The sequence below is a fragment of the Neovison vison genome, chromosome 2 (assembly GCF_020171115.1).
Source record: "Neovison vison isolate M4711 chromosome 2, ASM_NN_V1, whole genome shotgun sequence".
In the NCBI taxonomy this organism is placed as follows: Eukaryota; Metazoa; Chordata; class Mammalia; order Carnivora; family Mustelidae; genus Neogale; species Neogale vison.
The window spans coordinates 40819994-40833191 of NC_058092.1; the positions used below are offsets into that span (position 1 = coordinate 40819994).

A 13198-nucleotide genomic window follows, 5' to 3' on the forward strand; every position below is an offset into this window, starting at 1 on the left:
TGAACCAAAGATTTTATATACAGCCAAGCTTCAAGTATCAGGGTTACCAGAAATTTTTCAACATTTAAGAACTTAGGGAATTCTGCAGTAATCGACCCTTGAGAAATCTACTAGGGAAAGAGCTTATTAACCAACTGATGACTAAGAAAACTTTAGTGAAGGGACCAATGATAAGCATTTTAAGAATATATAAATATACACCACTAAAACAGATGTGAGATACAAGAAGAAAGACTAACGGACAAATTTAAATGTTCTGAAAAAGTATAAAGTAATTTTTTAAATGTAAAAAGGAAAACAGAGTAAGAACACTGACTGTTATACAGGCTAAAGATAGGCTTAAATAATACTTAAAAATGGATAAATCACATTGCAAACAGCTAAAAAGAAAATGAGACTAAGAGCATTAAAAAAAGTTCAAGTATAAAAGTAACCACAAGAACATATAAGCATTCTTAAATACCAATAATTTAAGAAAAAAGAATCGTAAATAAAAGGAAAGAAAATACAACTCATAGAAAACATAGCAAATACAACAAAGCATGATTACAAAATATTATGACAGCACTGAGACCAAACACATCTATCACATTAGTGAATATGAATGGACATAACTGTTAAAAAAAACATTTTAAATTTGGCTCATGAAACAAGACTCTATATATGCTATACACAAGAGATTCACTTAAAACGAAATAACAAAATGACTAAAAACAAAATTTTCTTAAAAATCAAGCTACTGGGGGACGCCTGGGTGGCTCAGTTGGTTAAGCAGCTGCCTTCGGCTCAGGTCCTGATCCCAGCGTCCTGGGATCGAGTCCCACATCGGGCTCCTTGCTCCGCGGGGAGACTGCTTCTTCCTCTGACTCTGCCTGCCTGTGCTCCCTCTCGCCCGCTCTCTCTCTGACAAATAAATAAATAAAATCTAAAAAAAAAAAAAAAAATCAAGCTACTGTGCTCGCTTCGGCAGCACATATACTAAAACTGGAACGATACAGAGAAGATTAGCATGGCCCCTGCGCAAGGATGACACGCAAATTAGTGAAGCGTTCCATAGTTGATAAATAAATAAATAAATAAATAAATATCAAGCTATTGGGGGGGCCCATGGGTGACTCAGTCGGTTAAGTGTCTGTCTGCCTTCAGCTCAGATCATGATCCTGGGATCCTAGGACAGAGTCTTGTGCTGGGCTCTCTGCTCAGTGGGGAACCTGCTTCTCCCTCTCCCTCTGCCTGCCATTCCCCCTGGCTTGTGCTCTTTCTCTCTCTCTCTGTCAAATAAATAAATAAAAGCTTTAAAAAAAAAAAAATCAAGCTAATGGACACAAAAAAAGAGTAGGAGTAAACATCCAGTATTAAGTATAACAAAGGTCATTTTTATTTACAAAGACCACTTTTTAATGCCAAAAGCCACAACTCACAATGAAGTTATTACTCTTATGAATATGCATGCATGGGGCACCCACATGGCTCAGTCAGTTAAGTGTCTGACTTTGGCTCAGGTCATGATCTCAGGGTCCTCAGTTTGAGCCCTGAGTCAGGTTTCACACTCAGCAGTGAGTCCGCTTCTTCCTCTCTCTTTGTCCCTCCCCACTCTAGTGCATGCATGCGCTCTCTCTCACTTTCTCTCTCAAATAAATAAACAAAATCTTTTTAAAAAATGAATATGCAAGCATGGAATAAAACAGCAACCAACTTCATGAAAGAAAACTATAGGCTATTTAAAAAGACACAGAAATACACTAATAATAGTAGACTATGTATAGCACTCTCAATACAAGACAGATCAAGTGGACAAAACATAAGAAAGGAGGTAGAAGATCTTACGGATATATATTAAAATCTACATTTTGATAATAAAGAACATACATTCTCTCAAGAGCCAATGACACACAAAAATCAATCACATGTTAGGTTATGAAGAAACAATCTTCACGAAGTAGCAATGTTATAAACAACACTCTCTAAATCTAATATATGGAATTAGAAGTTACTAACAAAAATAAGAGAAAAGACCTTACATCTGGAAATTTTAAAACCACCTACTAAACATATATTGGGGAAAGAAGAAAAACAAACTGAAATGACAGCAGTTTTTCAAAATAATGACACTGGATCATTAGAGAACTAGAGAGAGTATTACTTCCAACCTTATAATGGAAAGAGAGAGCACCCCAGTTCGTAACTTTTCTGAAACCCATTCACAGGGTGAACAACTGGCTTAAAATCTAAGACAGGATCATGCAGAGAAAGACAAAACGTGAGCACTGACTTGCTAGGATAAGAATTACAGTAGGATGACTGACAAATTGTAAAGAGTAAAAGTGTACTGGTGAATGAGAGTTAAGGCAAATATAGGAGAGCTGCAAGTTCTTACAGGCTTTTGCTCTGTAAATACCACCAAGTACTCACAGAAAAAAAACTGGCAGTCGAGAAAGTCTCTACTAACAGAGAACAAAGGGAAAAGAGCAGCAGATGCTACTATGGGAGGGGCACAAACTGTCAGGACTCTTCCAACTCCCTCACAAAGCAAAAGCCTTAGTCTTAGAGGAGAAGAGCAACAAACATTGTCACCTTAGGGCACTGTATCTACAGTGATCTGAATAGTAAAAAGAGGGAAAATCCTCTACCCCAAAGAGAGGGGCAGGAAAACATGCTAGGCTCAGAATTATGCCTAAAGAGAGACAGGAGCTTGGAGAAGGCCACAAACCCAAGACCCAGGGACCTTTTCAATGCCTGCAGAAGACAAAGTATTACCAGAACAATAGAGGACGCCTTCCAGTACCCACGACCAATCTAGCTCACAGAGGAACAAGCAGCTTGCAAGAGACACCCTCTCTGAAGCACAGAAAAAACAAAAGCTAAGGGAGCAGTTGAAAATTAAAAATTAGAACAAAAAACCATTAAACAAAAAACTCCCACAAACCAGTCAACTCCTTAAACACAAGAAATCACAAGAAGAATCTCGCAGTCTTGAGAAAGTCTCCAGTAAGGTAGAGAACAAAGGGAAAATAGCAGCAGGCACTATGGAAGGGGCACAAAACTCTGGCAGGACCCGTCCATCTTCCTCACTGAGCAAAGCCAAAAGAGAAATAAATCTCAAATCCAACCCAACTCAACTCAAAATTAGATCAACTCAAAACACCAGCACAAAAGTCTTTTAGCATTAAAAAAAAAAAAAGGCATGCCCATATCTAGATCTTAGTTTCTACTATCCTACGTAAAATGTCCAACTTCCAGAAAAAAATTGCAAAGCATACCAAAGGGCCAGAAAATCACACAGGCAGTCATCAGAAACAGACTCAGAAAGGACAGAGATGTTAAAATTGTCAGAGAATATTAAATGACTACTGACTATGTTAAATAGTTAAGTATATTTAAATAACAATATGTTAAAGGCTCTAACGGGAAAAAAAACAGATAACATCTAAGACTAGATGAGTAATTTAAGCAGAGTTGGAAACTATGCTGGAGAATAAAAACAAAAAACAAAAACCTGTAACAGTGATGAAGAATATCTTCAACAGGCTTATCAATAGAATTAACATAGTCAAGGGAAGAATCGGTGAACTTGCAGATAGGTATGTAAGAAATTCCCCAAACTGAAACACAAAGAAAAAAAGAAGGGGAAAAAACATAAAAAAAGAATCCAAGAGTTGTAGGACGAAATCAAATTACAGTTACTCTTGAATAACTGTATAATGCAGGGGAGTTAAGGGTGCCAACCCCACACACAGCCAAAAATCCACACAACTTCTGACTCCACAAAAACATTACTAATAGGGTACTGTTGACTGGAAGCCTTACTAATAACATAAACAGTTAATTAACACATATTTTCTATGTTCTATGTACAATATACTACATTCTTACAATAAAGTGAACTAAAGAAAAGAAAATGCTGGGCGCCTGGGTGGCTCAGTGGGTTAAGCCTCTGCCTTCGGCTCAGGTCATGGTCTCAGGGTCCTGGGATCAAGCCCCACATCGGGCTCTCTGCTCAGCAGGGAGCCTGCTTCCTCCTCTCTCTGCCGGCCTCTCTGCCTACTTATGATCTCTGTCAAATAAATAAATAAAATATTTAAAAAATAAATAAAATAAAATAACATGACAATAACAATATAAAAAATGGGACAGAAGAATTGGAAATACAATGCTATAGGGCCATCAACACTAAACATGGGAGCAGTATATTATTATTTAAATGTAGATTCTGATTGTTTAAAGATTATTTTGTAAAACCTGGAACAACTACTATAAATAATTTCATGAGAAATATATTAGCAAATCAATAGAAGAGATAAAATTAATAAAATATTTCTATAGTCTCAGCATATTTCCACATAAGATATTTACTAATTACAAAGAGGAAAATAGTAACCACAGTGAAGAAACCTAGAAGACATCACCTAAAACAATATCAAAATTAACATCACCAGTAGTAAGACATACTGACATCATGTACCTTCTGGTACACTGAGAAAGGCACAAAATCGTATCTGTGATATTCTTTCCAAGAATACAGATATGTTCAGTGTACTATGAGAAAACATCAGAGAAATTCAAACTCAAGAATATGCTACAAAATACCTGATCTGTACCCTCCAAGAGTGTCACAGTCATGAAACAAAGAATAACAGGAATTGTCAGAGATTTGAGAAGGCTACAGAAACTCAAAAAGTAAATGCACTGTGGATTTTAGATTGGATCTTGAATTTTAAAAAGTACATTAGTAAAATAACTAGTGATATTCAAATAAGGTCCATAGATTAGTTAATAATATTGTACCAACAGTATAAAAGTACTATTGTAATAAGTATTACACTAAAACTACCAATAGTATTGTGCCAGTTTTACCAACTTTCCCAATCTGCACTGTGGTTATGTAAGATGTCAATGTTAACAGAAGTTTGATAAAGGGTATTAAGAACCCTGAACTATTTTGCAACTCCTCTATAATTCCTTAACATTTTTAAATAACCTCATGTTCTAATAAACATGTTATTATCAGTCACTGTATGTTGTAAAAATATTCATCCTCTATGTATTAAATCAATTACTAATATGAAAATATAAATCCAAATTCAAGCCTATAATTTATGACAGTGCTATTAGACTTGCCATATCCCTAAAATACAGACCTCTGCCTATGGAGACAACTGGTCTCTAGAACTATACCTCAATTTTGACATTCAGAAAAAGATAATAAACTTCCTGGTTTAGAAAAAAAAAAAATGCCAACATGTTAGCAATAATATAGCAATACATTAGGACTACTCAATTATCTTCAAAGATAGCTTCTACACAGTTGCTAACCATAGATTTATTAAAGGTGTAACATAATGCATTTTTCTAGGTATATATATCAATCAATATGTATACTTACCCATAAAGTATTTCCTTAAACACTCTAATTCAAAGTCATTTTTTATTTTATTTAATTGACATAGAGAAAGAGAGAGAGCACAAGCAGGAGAAGTGGCAGACAGAGAGAGAAGCAGGCTCCCGGCTAAGCTGGATCTCAGCTGGATCCCAGCCACTGGGATCATGACCTGAACCAAAGGCAGACGTTTAATCGACTGAGTCACCCAAATACCCCTAGATGAAAGTCATTTTAATTCTTTTAACGATATTAACATTCTCTTTAAAAGTGTGTGTGTATATGTCCACATGTTGGAGTGAAGGGAAGAGGAAAAATGGAGCAAAAGCGAAGTATTAAAAGAATAGTAGTATCACAATAATGGATACAAAGCTTCAGAGACAAGGGTTCTCACTGAGTGAAGAGGCTGCTAGGAAACAGAAAGGATGAGAGTTCAAGTGAGCCTTAAAGGAAGGATAAAATCTGATTATCAACAAGGGAAAGGAAAAGCATGAACTTGGCAATAAGAATACCTATGGCAAGTTTGAGATTATAGGCTAATTTGGCTGTATGAAGTCATACATGCTCTAGAGTTATGGAAGCTCATTGATAATGAATAGGCAGGGTTAAATGATAGAGGATATGAAAGATGGCCCAAAATCTGTTAATAGAGGTATTCAAAGAACAACTCCACTGCTCAGCTTCCTGTAACTAAATTGGATATAGATAAAACATAGTTTACCCTAGAGTACCTTGGTATCTGAAGAACTACAGAACTATGTTTTTAAGACAGAACAAGTATATGCTGGGGAGAAATCCATGCACAAGTGAGGAAGAAGTATTAGAGGAGTACACCAAAAATATAAAAAAATTACTAAAACATCAAGTTAAACAAAATACAAACCAAACAACAAAATCCAAAAATAGGTTATTAAAAGAAAATGAAGTTATTACTGAGAGTAGATGCTAAGCATTCTTAATGCAAAAAAAAATTTTTTAATTAAAAAATCAGTAAGAGAATGAAGTAAGTGACAACCTAGGGAGGTATTAGAAAACAAAAATTTTTATGCAAAAATTTTAACTACCTCTTAATTAAAAGTACAGAAGTGTAACTATAATTGTTAAGAAATTATATTATCGTTAAGTAGCAAAATTTTTTAAAAACTGTCAGTATAAAGAATTATGAAATGGGAATTTTAGGGGCGCCTGGGTAGTTCAGTCGGTTAAGTGGCTGCCTTCAGCTCAGGTCATGATTCCAGGGTCCTGGGATTGAGCCCTGCATCAGACCCTTGCTCAGCAGAGAGCCTGCTTCTCCCTCTCCCTCTGCCTGCAGCTCTCCCTACTTGTGCCATGTCCTTTTATCTCTCTGTCAAATAAATAAATAAAATCTTTTAAAAAAGAAAATGGGAATTCTAACTGGCATATTACTTTTTCTTTTCTAAGCACACACTGATTTATGTCCGCTGATCCTCAGAACCAGCAAGAGGAACTGTAAGTCATCACATTTACAGGTGTGCTAACTAACCACTGACTTTGTTGCAATACTTTGTTTAAATCAATTCCAGTGACAGAAATAACTTAGCTGAGTATCATATAGCAAGGCACTTGGGGAAATAAACCCATTTTTAAAAGCAAGCTAACCTGTAGGTTAGCAAGCTTTACAAAATATCAAGATCAAAGGGAATCCAATTGAACTAAATAATTTTAAATACAAAACCTTTAAAATTTCATTTTCTTTTAATGTTCAAGCTTTAAATAGTATATACTACCTCTTTCAGAATTAGCATGAAGCTTTTAGCTTAGTTTTACTGCAGTGAGCTGACTCCTCATGATTTTAATTAAATAGTTTAACTCTGTGTTCTGAAACACAGGTTAGGCAAGTATACTAGAAATCATACATACATACATAAATATTAGCCACAGTTCCAAATTTCATTTAACAATGGACACTATCCACTAACCATCAAATTAGCATACCACTTTATTACTAGGTCTTAAAGTCTCTAAACTTTTACTGACCATCAATTTTATAAAAGAGGTATTTGGTTCATGCAAGGAAGTAACTCTCGAACTAGATTATATTTAAAGGAAAAGGCACACAACACAGAGCAAAATCCAATGAAAAAATAAGCAGAAAGTCAAGCTGCAGTCAGGGGTAAAAATGAAGACCTCAAACAGTTCTGTTTTGGTTAAGTGAGGTTAGTAAACTGAGAATTTCATGTTTGTAAAAACTATTTCTCTGAAAAGTAGAAAACAGTATCTTTTTTTCCAGAGATTTTGTTTATTTGTCAGAGAGAGAGGGCATAAGCAGGGGGAGTGGCAGGCAGTGGAAGAAGCTGCTCCCTGCTGGGCAAAGAGCCCTACACAGGATCCCAGGACCCCAGGATCATGACCTGAGCCAAACAAAGGCAGACGCTTTACCAACTGAGCCACCCAGGTGTCCCTAGAAAACAATTCTTTCATATCTGTTTAATCACACTTTAAATACCAGTAGTCATTTTTTTAAAAATTTCATTTATTTGAGAGAGAGAGAGCACACACAAATGAGCAAGGGGAGGGGCACAGGGACTGGGAGGGGACGCACACCCCATGCTGAGCAGGCAGCTGGATGCTGGGTTTTGATCCTAGGACCCTGAGAGCATGACCTGATGCTTAACCACCTGAGCCACCCAGGTGCCCTGAAATAGCAATGGTCTTTCACTGTACTTAAGCTCTCTGTTAAGATGCAGAACTGATGAAAAACTTCAAAAAGACAAGTTCATGTGAGGGGCTTTCTTTATGATAGCACAACCCGAAATAAACATAAGGGGAAAAAACAGAAACAATTTGTTTGTGAAACATATCACTTAAAGAGCTACAACAGGAGAAGATCATCTAAATATTATTAGTGAAATAATGAAATCAGCCCAATCATATTCCTTGGGGTATCTGGGTTTTCCTCTCTCTTTTCTCAAACTTCATTATGCCAGATAAGAAATAGTAATAGCAGTAAAAGTCAGAAATCTTAATAGCAAGGACTTTTCAAATATGCAAATGATGGAGATGGAAAACAGACTTAAAAATTTAAGTGTACTAATAATAAAAGCAATCAGTCAAATAAGCATTTATTAAACAAGTGGTCAGGTGCCAAGGCAAAATTAATAAGAAACATAATCCCTTTCTTCTAGAAACTTGGAATCTACTTGAAAACAATGCATAAACATATTTAAAGTACTAGTATGTAACTAGAGTTCTTTCACTTGGCAATATGAAATTAGCAGTGAGTGGTAGAAAGAAAAATAAAGGAGCAAAAGAAATGGGTATGGAAAATCTAGTAATTGTAAACTATGACTTCAAAGTATGGACATTTCTATGGACTGACAGACAAGGGTTCAAAATCACAGTTTTATTCCTTACCAAATAGAGGCACAAGCATGGACGGTTTACTTAACTTTATAGGGCCTCAATTTCTCATCTATAAAATAAAGCTAATACCTACCTATTCACCTTTTGGAACTGCTGTGAAGATTAAATGAAATAATACAGGTAAACCACCTGACATGATACCTAGCACAAAGTACACCCTCAATAAAAGGACAAGACAGTAGACACAGGACGGTAGACAAATTGTAAACTGAAAAATTGAAAACTTCTGTAAAACAATGGCCTTGCAGTCCCTTAAAAAGAAAAAAAAAAAAACAAATAAGGCTATAGCAAAGGAGGAGAAATTGATAAAATGAGATAATTCCTTCATAATAACTTCTCTTTTGTCATAGCAAGGATCTGTGTAAATATAAGCCAGTGTCTAATGGCCATTGATGAAGGGCAGCACTCAATGCTTGGCTGCTTTCTGATGACAACAGAGACTCATTATATCACTGGCTAACTAGTTCATTCATAAAACTGCAGGTGTTCACAACACTGTATAAAATAGAAAAGCAGTGCACACTCAAGGAACTCTATAACCACATCCTGAGTAGGGTAGTAGAAGAAATTTTTCGGATAATCACTAGGATATATTCAAAAGTGAAAACTGGTAGAATGAAAATATCTCAAGGCACCTCAGTGAATCTTAAAATTAGACAAATTATGTGCATGGTAATTTTCCTTGCATTTGACTTTTCAGTGTTAATCAATTTATTATAAACTTCTATTAATACAAATCTATCACTGTAGACCAGCAATTCAGTAATGATCCAAAAATAGTCTGATTTGTTTCATTTTTGCCTTAAGTTGAAACACATAGTAAAGATAAATACAAGCACACTGAATAGAGTCTTTCTTCAGCAAAACAGCTATGTCAGCACAGGCAGAAAACTAGGGCAGAACTGGTGCAAAGTTCAAAAATCATTTCCTAAGAGCATAAAGTATTTAAAATGCAGTAGGACTAGGTTAACATTTACTTTTACTTTATTTCACTTAGCACTGGGTTATCAAATATATGTCAAATATCTTTTCCTTGATTTTCTAGAGCTTACTGGGAATTTTATTTTATTGAAGTAGTTTCATATATACAGACCTATGAAGCAACTGGCATGCATCTTGTCTTGCCATTATCTACATCATAAAGTTGTTAAGAAGATTAAACAAAATGGTATGTGTACAAGTATTTCAAACACTTATGAAATTCTACTAAAACATTTGCTTATATTACTATTCACATTTGACTCCTTTTTATAGAATCTCAAGAGGAATTAGGACATAAATCACTTCTTCATAAATATTTCATGTATCTAGAGATTTTGACTATAATTTAGTCCAAACAGCTTATTTCATATATAGAAGTTCAGAAGTTTAGAAAGAAGTAACTCAACCTAGACTATACTCAATAAAATAATGACAAGAGATTTGAAAATCCAGGACCAGGGCTCCTGATTCAAGATGAATGCAACCAATTTTCACTCTAGTTAATTGCCTCACATTTTGATTACTCAAAATTAAGACAAACTGTATAGATTGCTATTCTCTACTGGCACAAATTCTTCTATACTGAAAACATGAAAAGGAACACTGGGTCAATTCTGGACCTAGATTAGAATTTATAGTGATCACATAGCACGCTTGTAAGAAGGCAATCCCTTGGTAAAAGATTCTACTCCACTGGCAATCATGCTTCCTTACATATTCAACTTTCAGTATATAAACTGAAAATACTCATCTGCAAGGAAGGAATCAACTGTAACATCATTAATCCTCTCTTAAATGTAAGTGCAGGACAAGGTGAAAACTCAAAAGACTGAGGTAGATGGAGGAAGCAGAGTTCAATTAGTCTTCATTTCAAATAAAAAAACAGCCTGAGATACTTCCCAATAGAATTACAGTTCATGTTATTTTGCTTTCAGAATTTTAGCATATATAACCCAACCTACAGTTATCTCAAAATAAATACAGTCAACTGGGAAGTATTTAAAACGGGGTTTGGAAGAACTAGTTTACCAATAGCTATATAATGAAAATAAGGTACAGGATCAGGGTAAGTGACTAGTGACTTAAATTCCTGGAACTCAGCTACATATCTATATAGAAATATTTTTACTTATGTGTCTAGATCTATAAAATAGCTAAAATATGCATAATCATTATTTCTCAGGAAGTCATTACCATTTCTAAGTATAACATACATGTCTAAGAGACCATACGTCTTATCAATTTTTCAGTATACTTCTCGAAGTCAGATACCATATGCTGTTAATATTTTTAAGCTCCCACTAAATCTAGCATAAATTTGGATACACTGTAAGCACTCAGTACTGACATAATTAGTTTTTTGTTCTGGGGTTTTCTTAAAATCTTCACAATCCCAGATTGTGGTACCTAAACTCAAATTCCTCTATACTCTCTAGCAAAATAGGCACAAAAACAGAGGAGGAGAGGTTGAACTGATGCATACAGGCAATTTAAAATATAGACATCTCCGAGGTTTAAAACTCAAATTATGCAAACTGTTCCATAAGCGTCCATAAAACATAGAGCAGTGATAATCATAATTTAGAAAGACAAAATAACAATGCACAGGCAAAATATATAAAACATCATATAAAAAGTTCCATGAACCTAATGAAAAGTTTGAATCATGAGTTATTCAAAATGTTAAAGTTTTGTTTTTTAAAAACAACAAGATAAAGTTAAGTGTCATATAAATAGAAAAAAAGGGAAAATGTATAGAGCCAGATAGTTAAACAGCACAGCAAATTATTATGGTGGATAAAGATGGATTATTTCCAGAAAAAAGCCACCTAGGACATTTATTTCAAAAGAAACCCTAAGTTTAAGGTTGTAAGAGATGGCCTAATGTTTTTGCTTGGGCCCATTAAAGAGTGAATTACATTTCTACAGAAATTTAACATCAGTGTTTTTAACCCAAGTGCTTTTACAATATTTTCCAAAATCAAGTTAACTCAGAAATAGTTGAAGAGTACTTCTACCATTCACTTATTTAACACTATCTGGAAAAATTGTCCTTTGCAGTATTCTAGATAGACTGGATTAAGAAAATATGCAGAACCAACTGACGTTTTACCCTTCAAAGCTAATGAACATGGACCAACAGAAGGACATTAGGAAAGAATTTATATTACCCCCAAATGGTAATTTTCAGATGAAAGACTTGTAGTCCATTATTCCAAGCACATGACCTCACTTAACTCCTCTTATCCTCATATTCCTCTTTTTTTTTTTCCTCATATTCCTCTTATCAATACCATGCAAGAGTGGCTTAGTGGGATTTTTAATCTAAAGCAACAATTTGCATCAGCCTCTTCAAAGGACACCGTAAAAATACACAAACTAAATAAAGTAATGCACTTGCTATTGAAAACAACAACAACAATTTCAAGACTAGAAATCTGGGACATTATTCTGAGTAAGGTCCTGACACTTCCCACCTCTACACAGAAATCATGTACATATCATCTATACAGCGCTTTAATAAAAATAATTTAAAAATAACACAATGAATTAGGAGGATGATGGGAGAGTAGGAGGGTCCTAGGCTCACCTCATCCCACAAATAAAACTAACTATCGGATAACCCAAAATACACCAGAAACCGGCCGGAAGACTGGCAGAACAAACTCCACAAATAAAGGAAGAAAAGAGGCCACAAAGTTCAGAGACATAGGTTGGGAAACAAACAGATCATGGCCACTGCAGTGCAGAGAAGGGTGAGAGATCAGACTAATAATACACGAGAGCACTTGGGAAAATGAAAAGGCCATAGCAACTGGCTTGGAAAGCAACAGGGCCCAAATTTGGGAGTTCTTAAACCCAGCAGAGCTTAAAGCCTGGAGTTTTGAAGGTCAACATCCTTTCATCTGGGAGAGCTGAAAGGACACTGTGGCTGCTCCTAAACAGAAAGCAGGATAAACAACCCATGGACATACAGCATGGAGATGGCATTCTGAAGAGCCCTTGAGGCACATAGTAAACCAGCTACGAGCTCATCCCAGAGCATGTCCCAGAGAGGCAGCATTCACAGAGAGATCCCTCCAGAAACAAAAGATCTGGCAGGTGGCATTTCCCTTCCCCACCCCGCAGCATGAACAAAGGGCCACCTGCAGGAAGCAGCACAGTGCTAACACTTGCTACCTAATTTGCTTAAACCAAGCCCTGCCTCCCACATTCCAGAAGAACCACACTTCGAAGGGGGCAGGCCTCTCCCCAAGAAGACCCACCCAAACCACTACCGACACCATTGACTCCAGACCCTGGAGTTTTGCAAGGCCTTGGTTCCAGTGACAGCAATGACAGGTCTTATTTCACAAGCAGACCAGAGCACACCTAGTTAAAACATGCCACATTGAGGCCAAGGACCAAACACTGTTCAAATCAGGCAAAGAGACCCTCTGCAGACAACTGACCTAA

The 13198-nt window shown here is 35.8% G+C and overlaps 1 protein-coding gene and 1 non-coding gene across 2 annotated transcripts in view; one reads left to right on the forward strand and one right to left on the reverse strand.

Annotated features, from left to right (window-relative positions):
* FAF1 (Fas associated factor 1) overlaps positions 1–13198 on the reverse strand; it is a 475350-nt gene that overhangs the window by 393920 nt on the left and 68232 nt on the right. The gene's annotated exons all lie outside the window — the stretch shown is intronic.
* On the forward strand, positions 955–1061 carry LOC122901490. The gene has a single exon (XR_006383507.1). It is a non-coding gene; the product is annotated as a U6 spliceosomal RNA (small nuclear RNA).